Raw genomic sequence first — 14,495 nt, 5'->3', positions numbered from 1 at the left:
AAGTCAAGACCTTCTGGTGTGCTTTATTCAGGAAACCCATCTCACGTGCAAAGACACACATAGGCTCAAAATAAAGGGATGGAGGAAGATTTACCAAGCAAGTGGAGAGAAAAAACAAAAACAAAAACAAAAACAAAAAAAATGGGTTGCAATCCTAGTCTCTGATAAAACAGACTTTAAACCAACAAAGATTAAAAGAGACAAAGAAGGGCATTACATGATGGTAAAGGGATTAATGCAACCAGAAGAGCTAACTATCCTAAATATATATTCACCCAATACAGGCACACCCAGATACATAAATCAAGTTCTTAATGACCTACAAAGAGACTTAGACTCCCACACAACAATAGTGGGATACTTTAACACACCACTGTCAATACTAGACAGATCAACAAGACAGAAAAATAACAAGGATATCCAGAACTTGAACTCAGATCTGGATCGAGCAGACCTAATAGACATATACAGAACTTTCTACCCCAAGACCACAGAATATACATTTTTCTCAGCACCACATCACACTTCTTCTAAAATTGACCACATAATTGGAAGTAAAACACTCCTCAACAAATGGAAAAGAATGGAAATCATAACATACAGTCTCTCAGACCACAGAGCAATCAAATTAGAACTCAGGATTAAGAAACTCACTCAAAACTGCAGAACTACATGGAAACTAGACAATCTGCTCCTGAATCACTACTGGATAAATAATGAAATGCAGGAAGAAATAAAGATGTTCTTCCAAACTAGTAGAAATGAAGACACAACATACTAGAATCTCTGGGACACATTTAAAGCAGTGTCTAGAGGGAAATTTACAGCACTAACTGCCCACCGGAGAAGCAAGGAAAGATATAAAATTGACACCCTAATGTCATGATTAAAAGAACTACAGAAGCAAGATAAAACAAATTAAAAAGCTAGCAGAAAGCAAGAAATAACTAAGATCAAAGAAGAACTGAAGGAGTTAGAGACACACACACAAAAAAAAAAACCTTCAAAAATTCAGGAAATCCAGGAGCTGGTTTTTTGAAAATATCAACAAAATAGAGACTCCACTAGCCAGACTAATAAAAAAGAAAAGAGAGAAGAATCAAATAGATGCAATAAAAAATGATAAATGGGCTATCACCACCAATCCCACAGAAATACAAACTACCATCAGAGATTACTGCAAACACCTCTATGCAAAATAACCAGTAAATCTAGAAGAAATGGATAAATTCCTGGACACTTACACTCTCCCAAGACAAAACCAGGAAGAAGTTGAATTCCTGAATAGACCAATAGCAAGATCTGAAGTTGAGGCAGCAATCAATAGCCTACCAACCAAAAAAAAAGCCAAGGACCAGATGGGCTCACAGCAGAATTCTACCACAAGTACAAAGAGGAGCTGGTACCATTCCTTCTAAAACTATTCCAAAGAATACAAAAAAATGGGAATCTTCCCTAACTCATTTTATGAGACCAACATCATCCTGATACCAAAACCTGGCAGAGACACAACTAAAAAAGAAGATTTCAGGCCAATATCCATGATGAACGTTTATGCAAAAGTTTTCAATAAAATACTGGCAAACCAAATCCAATAGCACACCAAAAAGCTTATCCATCACAGTCAAGTTGGCTTCATTCTGGGGATGCAAGGCTGGTTCAACATATGCAAGTCTATAAACGTAATTCATCACATAAACAGAACCAAAGACAAAACCACATGATTATCTCAACAGATGCAGAGAAGGCCTTCGACAAAATTCAATATCCCTTTATGCTAAAAACTCTCAATAAACTAGGTATCAATGGATTTTATCTCAAAATAATAAAAGCTATTTATTACAAACCCACAGCTGATATCATACTGAATGGGCAAAAACTGGAAGCATTCCCTCTGAAATCTGGTATAAAACAAGGATGCCCTCTCTCACTACTCCTATTCAGCATAGTATTGGAAGTTCTGGCTAAGGCATCAGGCAAGAGAAATAAAGGGTATTCGAATAGGAAGAGAGGACATCACACTGTCCCTATTTGCAGATGACATGATTGCATCTTTAGAAAATCCTGTCAACTCAGCCCAAAATCTCCTTAAGCTGATAAGCAACTTCAGCAAAGTCTCAAGATACAAAATCAATGTGCAAAAATAACAAGCATTCCTATACACCAATAATAGACAGAGAGCCAGGTCATTAGTGAACTCCCATTCACAATTGTTACAAAGAGAATAAAATACCTAGGTATGCCACTAACAAAGGATGTCAAGGACCTCTTCAAAGAGAACTACAAACTACTGCTCATGGAAATAAGAGAGGACACAAACAAATGGAAAAACATTTCATGAGGATGGTTAGGAAGAATCAGTATCATGACAATGTCCATATTGCCCAAAGTAATTTATAGATTCAATGCTATCCTCATCAAGCTACCAATGATTTTCTTCACAGAATTGGAAAAAAACACCTTAAACTTCATATGGAACCAAAAAAGAGTCCACGTAGCCAAGACAATCCTAAGCAAAATAAATAAATAAATAAATAAATAAATAAATAAATAAAGCAAGCTGGAGGCATCACAACACCTGACTTCAAACTATACTACAGGCCGGGCGTGGTGGCTCAAGCCTGTAATCACAGCACTTTGGGAGGCTGAGGCGGGTGGATCATGAGGTCAAGAGATCGAGACCATCCTGGTCAACATGGTGAAACCCCGTCTCTACTAAAAATACAAAAAAGTAGCTGGGCATGGTGGCTCGTGCCTGTAATCCTAGCTACTCAGGAGGCTGAGGCAGGAGAATTGCCTGAACCCAGGAGGCAGAGGTTGCGGTGAGCCGAGATCGTGCCATTGCACTCCAGCCTGGGTAACAAGAGTGAAACTCCATCTCAAAAAAACAAAACAAAAAAAAAACAAAACTATACTACAAAGTTACAGTAATAAAAACAGCATGGTACTGGTACCAAAACAGAGACATAGACCAATGGAACAGAACAGAGGACTCGGAAATAATTCCACACATCTACAACCACCAGATCCTTGACAAATCTGACAAAAACAAGCAATGGGGAAAGAATTTCCTATTTAATAAATGGTGTTGGGAAAACTAGCTCACTGTATGCAGAAAGCTGAAACTGGATCCCTTCCTTACACCTTATACAAAAATAAATTCTAGATGGATTAAAGATTTAAACATGAGACCTAACACCATAAAAACTCTAGAAGAAAACCTAGGCAATACCATTCAGGACATAGGCATGGGCAAGGACTTCATGACTAAAACACCAAAAGCAATGGCAACAAAAGCCAAAATAGACAAATTGGATCTAATTAAACTTAAGAGCTTCTGCACAGCAAAAGAAACAATCATGAGAGTGAACCAGCAACCAACAGAATGGGAAAAAATTTTTGCAATGTACTCATCTCACAAAGGGCTAATATTCAGAATCTACAGAGAACTTAAACAAATTTACAAGAAAAAAACAACTCCATCAAAAAGTGGGCAAAGGATATGAACAGACACTTTTCAAAATAAGACATTTATATAGCCAACAAACATATGAAAAAAAGTTCATCATCACTGGTCATTAGAGAAATGCAAATCGAAACCACATTGAGATACCACCCCATGCCTGTTAGAATGGCGATCATTTAAAAATCAGGAGACAGCAGATGCTGGAGAGGATGTGGAGAAATGGGAACGCTTTGACAGTGTTGATGGGAGTGTAAATTGATTCAACCATTGTGGAAGACAGTGTGGCGATTTCTCAAGGATCTAGAAATAGAAATTACATTTGACCCAGCAATCCCATTACTGGGTATATACCCAAAGGATTATAAATCATTCTATTATAAAGACACATGCACATGTATGTTTATTGTGGCACTGTTCACAATAGCAAAGACTTGAAACCAACCCAAATGCCCATTAACGATAGACTGGATAAAGAAGATGTGGCACATATATACCATGGAATACTATGTCGCCATAAAAAAGGATGAATTCATGTCCTTTTCGGGGACATGGATGAAACTGGAAACCATAATTCTCAGCAAACTGACACAAGAACAGAAAACCAAACACTGCATATTCTCACTCATAAGTGGATGCTGAACAACGAAAACACATGGACACAGGGGAACATCACACACTGGGGTCTGGGGGTGGGGAACTAGGGAGAGTCAGGGAAAGGTCAAAGGGGTTGGGGGATTGGGAGGGATAGCATTAGGAGGAATACCTAAGGGCAATGGATGCAGCAAAACACCACCATGGTACGTGTATACCTATGTAACAAATCTGCATGATCTGCACATGTACCCCAGAACTTACAGAAAGTAAAATATGTGTGTGTGTGTGTGTGTGTGTGTGTGTGTGTGTGTAAAAATCAGCAGGCCAAAGTAGCTAATCAGCAGCTCTTCCTCCTTCCCACCTGTCCCTCTCTTCCCCTGCCCATGCAACCCTCCATCTCTCTGTTGACAGGACAGTGGAGAGTAGGTATAATTTGTGCATCCCTGGTGATAATGTTTTCAGGCCATATAGCAAAATGAATGAAGTTAGTTATCAGGCAGCTACTATGGAAAGAAGATAGTGAGGAGGAGGGAAAACGACAGAATAAACAACCAGTAGTCTCCCCAGCCTTTCCTAAAGTGTGCACAATACAACCCAAAGAAATGGCTTTCTAACTAATGAATGAGAAAGGCAGGGAGCATGGAAAGAAAGGATATTTAGTGGTTATTTAGGCTTGGCACTCTCTGGTCTTTCTAATGGAAAGTCAGCAGGCTGCCTTGTGTGGGGAACAATAAAAGTGGCAGAACAAAAGATAGTTGCAATTGATCCAGTGTATTGCATCCCTGAGACTGCACAGGGATCTCCTTTTCATCTTCTAAAATGGTCCTGCAAGGTCCTCACAGGCATCACTGAATTTTATTTAGAGAGCCTGTCACAAACCAAGAGAGCATTTAGTATATAGAACACGTGTATACTCACAAAATCAATATAGGCCATAAATAATGGGCCTTAATAATCTTTCCCTCTCTGATTCCAAGCGATATGGGAGGAAAAGTGGCAAGCAAATTGGTGAGAGCACAGGATAGTCAGGCTTCCTGTGTCTGTGATCTAACCTCTGACTCATTCTGTTGCCTTCAGCAAAGTCATTTACTTTCTGATAGCATGAAATTTGGGCAGTTTTAAAATTCATAATTTCTAATGAAATCAACCAGTGGAATTGTGGGGCTTTTTCAGTTCCCCATACCTTCTCTGTAGTCATCTTGTCAGTTTCAATTTTTCTCCCATTCCTGTCCTCCCTGTCCTACCACAAGGTGGGATAATGGTGAGGGGAGAAGGGGAAAAAGGGTTCAGAGTAATTCGAGGCAGGGAAAGGTCAAAATGTGGTTCCTTTCTAGTAGATGTCACCCCTCTCTATTGTTATGGAAGGAAGGTGAGGCCTCGATGGAGTAGGATGGAGGGAGAAGTTGGGAGCAGGGTGCCTTATGTATGTTCAGAAAGAAAAGCATCATAGAGGCCTCTGGGTAATATAAAATACATTATGTCATAGTTGAGACTTGGAAATAAACATTACTTCCTTTAAGTCTCTAGTTTATTACTGCAAAAATAATTCTTGCGATATCTTGGGTGGTACTCAAAGGAAATAATGGCCTCGTAGTGTCCTCTGAGTTCATATGATGGAAGAATCCTCCCTACATCCTTAGAAGAGGTGCTTGCCTATGAGATGGGACGCTTTTTGGACTTTCTGGGCCTACTGTCCTCTCTACATAGGAGTTTTCTGGCCAATATCAAACAGATGGGCCAGAAAATGAAATGCCAAGTGTTTCACCTGTCAGCCTATCAGTGGGAAAGGGACACTAGAGAGCCAGTACCTCACATTTGTCTAGAGCTATATGCTTTTCCTAGCACATTCACATACTTTCTCGTATCTGATTTTTACACCCACCCTGTGAACTGTGAAGTTGGCAGGACACCCTGTGAAGTTGTTACCTTGCACAAATGTGCCAATTAAGGTACTGAAGAGAAAAATTACTTCTCTAGGGTCACAGATCTAGTCAATGATAAAGAAGATCTAGGATCGAAGTCTTCTGACTCCTTTTATGCATATCTAACACTTACTTACTTCATTTCCTATCTATGGGGTTACTGCCTGGACAGAAGTATCCTCACAGAATTCAGTGGGCTAGTAATTGGAGAGATTAGCCTCTCTTTAGCATCCTGCCACAGCCTACTTCACATCAGAAGTGCCAGCTAGCTTGAACTTCTTGTGTCCTCACTCCCAAACACATGTGTTTAGTCTTCACTCTTCTGCTAACCTTTCTGAGCTTTGTTATGGGCACACCAATAACTACCAAACAAATGCTTCTTCCGCCCTCTTTCATTGCCCCAGTAAAATTGCAACTCGAGGCTTGACTCCCCCAGAACCTCTTTAAAATGACCTGAGGGCTAAAGGCCTGGATAAAAAGACAGAAATTGGGGGAAGATATTTGCTTGATAAAAAGACAGAAATTGGGGGAAGATATTTGCTTGATATATTTCTTTTTTTTTTTTTTTTTTTTTTTTTTTTTTGAGACGGAGTTTCGCTCTTGTTACCCAGGCTGGAGTGCAATGGCGCGATCTCGGCTCACCGCAACCTCCGCCTCCTGGGTTCAGGCAATTCTCCTGCCTCAGCCTCCTGAGTAGCTGGGATTACAGGCATGTGCCACCATGCCCAGCTACTTTTTTTTTGTATTTTTAGTAGAGACGGGGTTTCACCATGTTGACCAGGATTCTCTCGATCTCTTGACCTCGTGATCCACCTGCCTCGGCCTCCCAAAGTGCTGGGATTACAGGCTTGAGCCACCGCGCCCGGCCTTGCCTGATATATTTCAATTATTTTTTCCTAAACAGGAACATACAGCTGGCTCATTTTAATCCATCAGTTCTCAGGTCAAATGTCACCTTCTCAAAGAGACATTCCCTGAGCAACGAACTTAAAGTGTACTTCTTTATTACTCTATTTTTTAATCATACCAATCATTGCAAATAAATAATTATTAATGGATTTTTCTCTATTTGCCTATTCTTAGGCTATGGCAATAAAATCAAAGCCCACTGAGGTTAGAGACTTTGTCTTGTTCACTATTGTAGTTTTACAGGTCAGTCCTAGAGTCTGGCACAAAATAAGTGTACAATCAATTTTGTAGAAGAGATTAATTGAAGACCCAAAGGCAGAAATGAAACTGAGGGTAACCTCAATATTACCTACCACTTTTGAATCATATCATTAAATATTAATAACTGCATTGATGAGATAGGTTTCATTACTATTTCCATTTTATATATTGGGAAACAGGCTCACCAAAGTGAAAAACTTTTGTCTAAGGATGTACAGCTAGAAACTGGTAGACTACAATTCAAATCTGGATAGGGCTGCCTTTGATGCCAAGTTCTTAACCACTGAGATATACTGTCTTTTTGGGAAGTGCGCCGGCATCAGGAAGGTTCCTGCAAAATGTGTGGAAACAGAAACAGAGCCTGAACAGGGATTTGAGATTTTGAAGAATAGATCCCTGCATATGGGCCTTTGACTGCCCAGGTTTCTCTTTTGCTTGTTTCTTGCAGGGAAAACCAAAAAACAAAAAACAAAACAAAACAAAAAAAAACCCGCTGCTTTTTCTGCTTCAGAAGTGACCTTTTAGAGATCCTACATTCAGCTGTGCAGATCATATACTGCACAATTCTGGGAGCACCATTCATAGCAGATATGGTACTCCCGAATCTCACTGAACTGCTTGTCACCTTTACTGGGTATCTTCAGAGATGCACATTAAGTCTTTAAGTCAAGGAGGTACAGATTGTTCTTCCAGCCTGCGTCTTTCCATTGGGGAGTGAGGGAACCTCTTCCATAATATGGTGAGAATGGTGGTTTTTGCTGAGCTCAGCTTGCAGTTTTCAGAAATAATGCACTAAGCAAATCAGGACTTCATTTCTGAGTCTGGATGAAGATAGAGATATGCCTTATCACTTGGGACATGGGAAAAGCTGCAGGTCTGTCCCCAGCTAGAATTGTTACTGGTCTCATGTACTCAGACAGTCATGTTTGTTTTCTAACTTCCTACCTCACTTATCAGAAGCTAATTTTTGACTTCCCAAGCCATACTTCCATCTTCTAGATAGCTTCTGAAGATCACTTCAGGGGTCACTAGACCTGAGTTCCCTCTCATCTAATTCCTTACACATAGCAGACTCACAAGTTCTTATGGAAAGAATGAATGAATGAAAAAAATCACACCTGCTTTGAAACCCTAGGCAAGTCTTGGAAGTCCGTTTCTTCATCTGTAACATTGAGATAATAGTGCCTACATTCACAGAGCTCTTGTGAGGATCAGATAATATATTATGGAAATGTGCTTTGGAAAGTATAAAGCACTGTATTAACTGTAATTATGAAATATATCATCTGGGTAGATTTTCTTTTCATTAGATAATTCCCCTACCCATTACCATAGAAATTTATTGATCTACAAACACTAAACATTTGCAATGCATATAAATTGACATTATGTTTTTTTTTTTTTTTTTTTTTTTTTTTTTTTTTTTTGAGATAGTCTCACTCTCTCACCAGCTGGAGTGCAGTGACGTGATCTCTGCTCACTGCAACTTCTACCTCCCAGGTTCAAGTGATTCTCCTGCCTCAGCCTCCTGAGTAGCTGAAACTACAGGTGCACGCCACCATGCCCAGCTAATTTTTGTATTTATAGTAGAGATAGGTTTCACCATGTTGGCCAGGATGGTCTCCATCTCTTGACCTCATGATCCGCCTGCCTTGGCCTCCCAAAGTGCTGAGATTACAGGTGTGAGACAACCATGCCTGGCTGACATTATATATATTTTTAACACAGTTGACAAACTATAGATCAGAGATTTCCCCAGCCTTTTCTCTATCAATCAGTGAAAAGGCATTTATTGAGTATCTACTATATGCACCATATTTTACCAGGCATGAGAGGACTATAGAGAAAACCTAAACCAGAGCCCTTGTCTTCGCAGAGTTTTAGTCCTCAAAGGTTGAAAATAGACATATTTTGAAGCAACTAGAGTAGGAGGGTGTAAACTATGTTTTGCAGGCCAAATTTGGACTGCCACCTGATTTTGTGTTGCCCATGAGCTAAGATTGATTTTTTACATTATTAAGTGATCGAAAAAATAAAACTATTTTTGACACTTGAAAATTATATGAACCTCAAATTTCGTGTCCATAAGTAAATTTTTATTGGCACATAGCCATGCCCATTCATTTATGTACTGCCTATGACTGATTTTGTATTATAATGGGTAGTTGAGTCAGAGTCCACAAAGCCTAAGACACTCACTATCTGGCCTTTACAGGCAGCATTTGCTAACCCCTGAACAAGAGGACAGTAAACCTTAGGTTTAGTTAGCTATGTCAGTTGTTCTGTCTTCATTTAAAAATATTCTGGGAGGTTTTATGCATTAGCAATTAATTAATTTGTCCATTCAATAAATATTAAATGAAAGCCTACTATGGGCCAGAAAGTGTATACAAGTTAAGAATGGAGAGATTTTAACATAAAATATCTCTAAGTTGATTAGTGAGCCTGTATCAGAACACATGGACACAGGGAGGGGAGCATTACACACTGGGGTCTGTTGGGGGGAAATGGGGGAGGGGTTGGGGGGTGGGGAGGTGGGGAGAGATAGCACGGGGAGAAATGTCAGATATAGGTGAAGGGAAGGAAGGCAGCAAATCACACTGCCATGTGTGTACCTATGCAACAATCTTGCATGTTTTTCACATGTACCCCAAAACATAAAATGCAATAAATAATTTAAAAAAAGAAAAAAGAAAAAAAAAGAAAAACCCTGTGGTATAACCTCCTAGAATATCGATCAGGCAATGGAAACTTCCCTATACCCCAAGAATCTTTAGGGCCAGGGCAGTGGGAGCTTTGATGGAATCAGTTGAGATGATTCTAATCACACTACTACAAACCTTCTTTCATAATTGGTGTTGATTTTCTAATGAATGAGGAGGCCTACCGTACTTTCTTTCCTTATACTCTGGGAAATTCCCAATATGCTACATTTATTACGAAGGACTTTGAGATAAATACATTCCTTGACAAATCTTTGTGATTAGCTCACAATTTTATAGACACAGGAATTCTGTAAGTTCAAATACTCAGGGAGAAATTAGAATAGAGAACAAAACAGAGGAAAGAGCAAAATCCTGTGAGAAAAGAGAGAAATACAATGTCTTTCACCTCACATTTTTACTCTTAGATTTTTTTCTATTTCGTCTTTTAAAGAAAAGCAGATTTACCTTGACAGCTGAGATAATGTAATTTTGCTGTCAGATCTCAAGTATAAGGCAGGGTAATACAGTGGGTTGTAACCTCTGATGCTCCACTGGGTATTTTGACCTCTGTGTTATAGCTAAAGGACACCTCTTTGCCCATTCTGCCTCTCACATTGAGCCAGGTTATGGGACAGGGCTTCCGTGACTACAGGAAGAGAGAGAGGCCTTATTAATAACTCAGAACTCACGTTTAGTTTTTAAACCTCAAGTTTCTCAGAAACAGATAATGTTTGTATCTCTTAGCTTTCTAGTCCACTGATTCCTGGTGCCCAGAACAAGGATTATGGGAATAAGGCAGAAGCCAAGAAGAACCACACCCTCAGACAACGACTTTTGGACCATGGATATTTGACTTGTCTACAAATGTTGTTTGTATCCTATGAAGAAAGCATTCAGAGACCAATTTAAGTAGGAAGGCTAAGTAACCCCACAAATCAATTCTTTTTTTTTTTTTAACTTTTGTTTTAGGTTCAGGGGTACCCATTGGTTAGCACCAACCTTCAGACTGTTGTGGACAGGGGTCCAGGAACACCACAAAGAGCAATACTTTCTGAACCTCAACTCTGATATTTTTTGAAATAAAAACATAGTCATTTTTATCTCAGGAGTATCCATGGGTAATTCTTATTTTATGTAGAGGGCAAAGGCACCTTTGGCTTGGGGATTGTTACATGGACCTGACTGTTTGCAAAATTGTGATGATGGTGGCATTTTCCTTCAGTGCCTCCAATCTCTTTTTCTTCTTGTCCCTTCCTCAGTATTCCTCAGGCACATTTGCCTTATGATATTGCCTCACTTGCTTGGCCATATAGGAAAACCTGATCTTAATAAGGGACTGGACATACTCATTTACACTGAGTCCTAAATGACCTACTCATAGCTCAAAGCATACTTGCATTATAACTGAGGGCAAATCTTAAGGTAAGGAATTTCTGGATGATTGTGAGAGGCCGCCTGTGAACCCTTTGAAATGCTAAGCTCTACATATGTTTGCTGATATATCCTTTTTTCTTGTTCATGTTCATCAGATCATTAAAGAAGTCTGTGACCCATAAAAGGTTAAGGGCAACCTAAAGGTAAAGAAACAAAATGCAAATAGTGAAATTTGAAACTGTTGTTCCATGATTGGAGAGTCCATGTAGACTCCATAACAGGGACCCAGCTTGTCTTGTTCACCTACAACCTGTTGTATTCCCACTGCCAAGAATGTAGTGTGGCACATAGTAGTGCCTCAATACGTGTTTATTAAGTTATTAAGTTTATTCATTTATCCATACAATAGATATTTATTCAATTGTTAATTTATTGTTAAGTTAATGAATGAAAGAGTAAAGAATATCAGCCAGCAGACGAGGAGAGGTATTCTTTGGGCATTGGAACCTTTTTGTCACTGGCATAGTTGGTCTTGTTTCTGAGTTACTCAAGATAGAGTCTTCATGACTATTACTGATGTTCCTGATGAACATCCCAGCTGAGTCTGGGATCCAGAGGAGTAGCTCAGATATCTGCCCTGTTTTGTTGCCATTTAGGACAGGGGCAGAAAATCTACATCTTTTCATTTGTCCTCATCCCATTTCCACTTGAATCATTGTCAGTCACCAAAATCCTTAACAGGTAGAAGCAGGTATCAAAGGATGTTGCTGCTGTTGGAAGCAGAGATTGCTGCTTGGCACAGACCTGACAAAGTACCCTGAGAATTTTGTGGCGAAGAGCTCTCATCCCCAGCAGATACAGTCTCTCAGACAGCTTGCTGACAAAACCAGGAGCAGGCATTGATGCAGAATTACCAAGGAATCTGTTGCTGTCTCAAACCACCAGGGGGAGGGCCAGGCCAGGCCCAGGGAGGATAGGGAGGTCTGTCTGAAAAGTCAGCCTTTGGTGCCCCCTGCAGCGTTTGCAGAGAGAATGTTCCTTCCTCCTCCCCTGAAGCTGGATATTGTACAGTCAGTCCATTTACTAGTGTGAGTATAATGTCAAGAGAGGCTTTAGGCATGCAAAGAGTTGTCTGGCAACGAACAAGGCTGAGATGTCTCAAGGCAGGATGTGTTAGTTCAATGAGGAATTCTTGTCATGCAAATAAGCTCGGTAGTGCTGACTTGTTTACTCCCTGTGTCTGTGTTTGTCTGCTTGCTTATTTGGGGAGGCTGGAAGTATTAGGGGCAGAGTTAAGAAGAAACTTCATGTGTGAAATTGGCTGGACACACTAAAGGAGAAAAAGAGAGCTAGTCGGTGTGTGTTGGGGGTGGTGATAGGGAGTCTCAGCTTAGGAAATAAGTCGCTGTGTGTCAAAAGCCAAGGGAAACGGTGCTTAAAGGATAAACAGTCAGCAAGTTAGTCAACCAAGGGTAAGGGTGAAGCCAGGGAAGTCTGAGGTTGGGCAGGAGTCTGGTGTGGTTTGTGCATCAGGGCCTGGGGGCTTGAGATGGAGGCAGGAAAGGAGGAAGTGAGATATCTCTGTTGCTTTGGGTTAGACAGACCTTATTAAAAGTGTGCCCTTGGCCAGGTGTGGTGGCTCATACCTGTAATCCTAGCACTTTGAGAGGATGAGATGGTCGGATCACTTAAGCTCAGGAGTTTGAGACCAGCCTGTACATGGTGAAACCCCATCTCTACAAAAAATAGAAAAATGAGCTGGGTATGGTGACTTGTACCTGTGGTCCCAGCTACTTGGGAGGCTGAGGCTGGAGCATTGCTTGAGCTGGGAAGTGGAGGTTTTAGGGAGCTGAGATCGTGCCACTGCATTCTAGCCTGAGTAACAGAGCAAGACCCTGTCTCAAAAAAAAAAAAAAAAAAAAAAAAAAAAAAAGAAAAGCGTTCCCTTGGGCAAGTCACTTTTATCTCTGTGCCTCAGTTTTCTCACCCATAAAATGTCATTAATAATAGTACCTACCTTATAAGGTTGGTGTGAGAATTTAATGAGATCACTAATACGAAGTGTTCTGTATAGTGTTTGGCACATAAATGCTTAGGAATTGGTAGTTATTATAGTAGCTATAATAGTAATAGAAAGTACTTAGTGCTTGACATTTAATAAAGACTTGTCTATATGCTAGATATTGTTATTTATTACATTCATATTACTGACTTCTTTAAGCCTTAGTGAATGAGAAGGAGCTCAGTTTGGGCCTAGAGGAGGGGCCTGGGGCTTTTCTAAGTCAGGCAGTCTAGGGTTCTGTGCTGAGTCAGGTGGACTGCAATGTGAGGGCCCAGATTTGGGATGTGGGAAGACACATGAACACACCTTATCGCTTTGTATTATTTTTCTAAAGGTAGGCTCTGTACTTTGTCAGGCAGTTCCTAGAGATGTGACTACTGTATTTGCTTCTCCTCATTGTTGGGGCAAATTCCTTGTGGGGGCAGGGAGGACTTCACTGCCTATTGAAAAGATAGTTTCCTGGGGGATTAAAGTATGGGAGGCAGAGAAGACTGAAGCCAATCTTTACAGTGTTGCTGCCTTTAATGAACACTAGGCCAATCCCTGCTGGTGTACAAGCTATATTCTTGTCAAAAATGAGATTTGATACCCCATTCCCACTTTTCTGTCCTTCCAAATTTGACCTATTCTTTAGGGCTGAGTTCAATTTGTAGTTCCTAAATGTAACTCAGAACAATTCAATCAGATACATGTTGGTTGGGGTGCAGCCAGGAAAAGAGAAATTACTCTAGGGCTTTCTTTCTTTCTTTTTACTCCCTCCCAACCAACTTGCCTCCCTCCCTCCCTCCCTCCTTTCTTTCTTCCTTCCTTCCTTCGTTCCTTCCTTCCTTCGTTCCTTCCTTATTTTTGAGACAGAGTCTTGCTCTGTCACCCAGGCTGGAGTAGAGTGGCACAATCTCAGCTCACTGCAACCTCCACCTCCTGGGTTCAAGTGATTCTTGTGCCTCAGCCTCCCGAGTAGCTGGAACTACAGGAATGCTCTCCCACATCCAGCTCATTTTTGTATTTTTTGTAGAGACAGTGTTTCGCCATGTTGGCTAGGCTCGTCTCAAACTCTAACTCCTAGTTGCAAGTGATCCACCTGCCTCGGCCTTCCAAAGTGCTGAGATAATCTCACTTCCAAAGTGCTGAGATAATAGGCATGAGCCACTGCATCCAGCCCACTCTAGGACTTTTAAATCTAGATTTAATACAAGGATTGG

General features: G+C 40.4%; 2 protein-coding genes across 5 annotated transcripts in view; one reads left to right on the top strand and one right to left on the bottom strand.

The window, feature by feature from the left end:
* TRPC5 (transient receptor potential cation channel subfamily C member 5) overlaps nucleotides 1-14,495 on the bottom strand; it is a 303,299-nt gene that overhangs the window by 35,744 nt on the left and 253,060 nt on the right. The gene's annotated exons all lie outside the window — the stretch shown is intronic.
* Nucleotides 1-14,495, top strand: part of TRPC5OS (TRPC5 opposite strand) — a 109,346-nt gene that overhangs the window by 10,862 nt on the left and 83,989 nt on the right. Inside the window, exons 2-3 of one of the 3 annotated variants that reach the window (XR_012515590.1) lie at nucleotides 10,602-10,730; nucleotides 11,980-13,287. The exons of 1 other annotated variant lie outside the window; for it this stretch is intronic. The gene's annotated coding sequence lies outside the window, so the exon portion shown is untranslated. Of the gene's footprint in view, nucleotides 1-10,601; nucleotides 10,958-11,979; nucleotides 13,288-14,495 lie in introns of those variants that run through there. One more of the 3 variants, XR_012515589.1, reaches the window with a different exon arrangement.

The sequence above is a fragment of the Saimiri boliviensis genome, chromosome X, assembly GCF_048565385.1.
Source record: "Saimiri boliviensis isolate mSaiBol1 chromosome X, mSaiBol1.pri, whole genome shotgun sequence".
Lineage (NCBI taxonomy): Eukaryota > Metazoa > Chordata > Mammalia > Primates > Cebidae > Saimiri > Saimiri boliviensis.
This window is presented reverse-complemented; position numbering and strand designations above follow the sequence as displayed.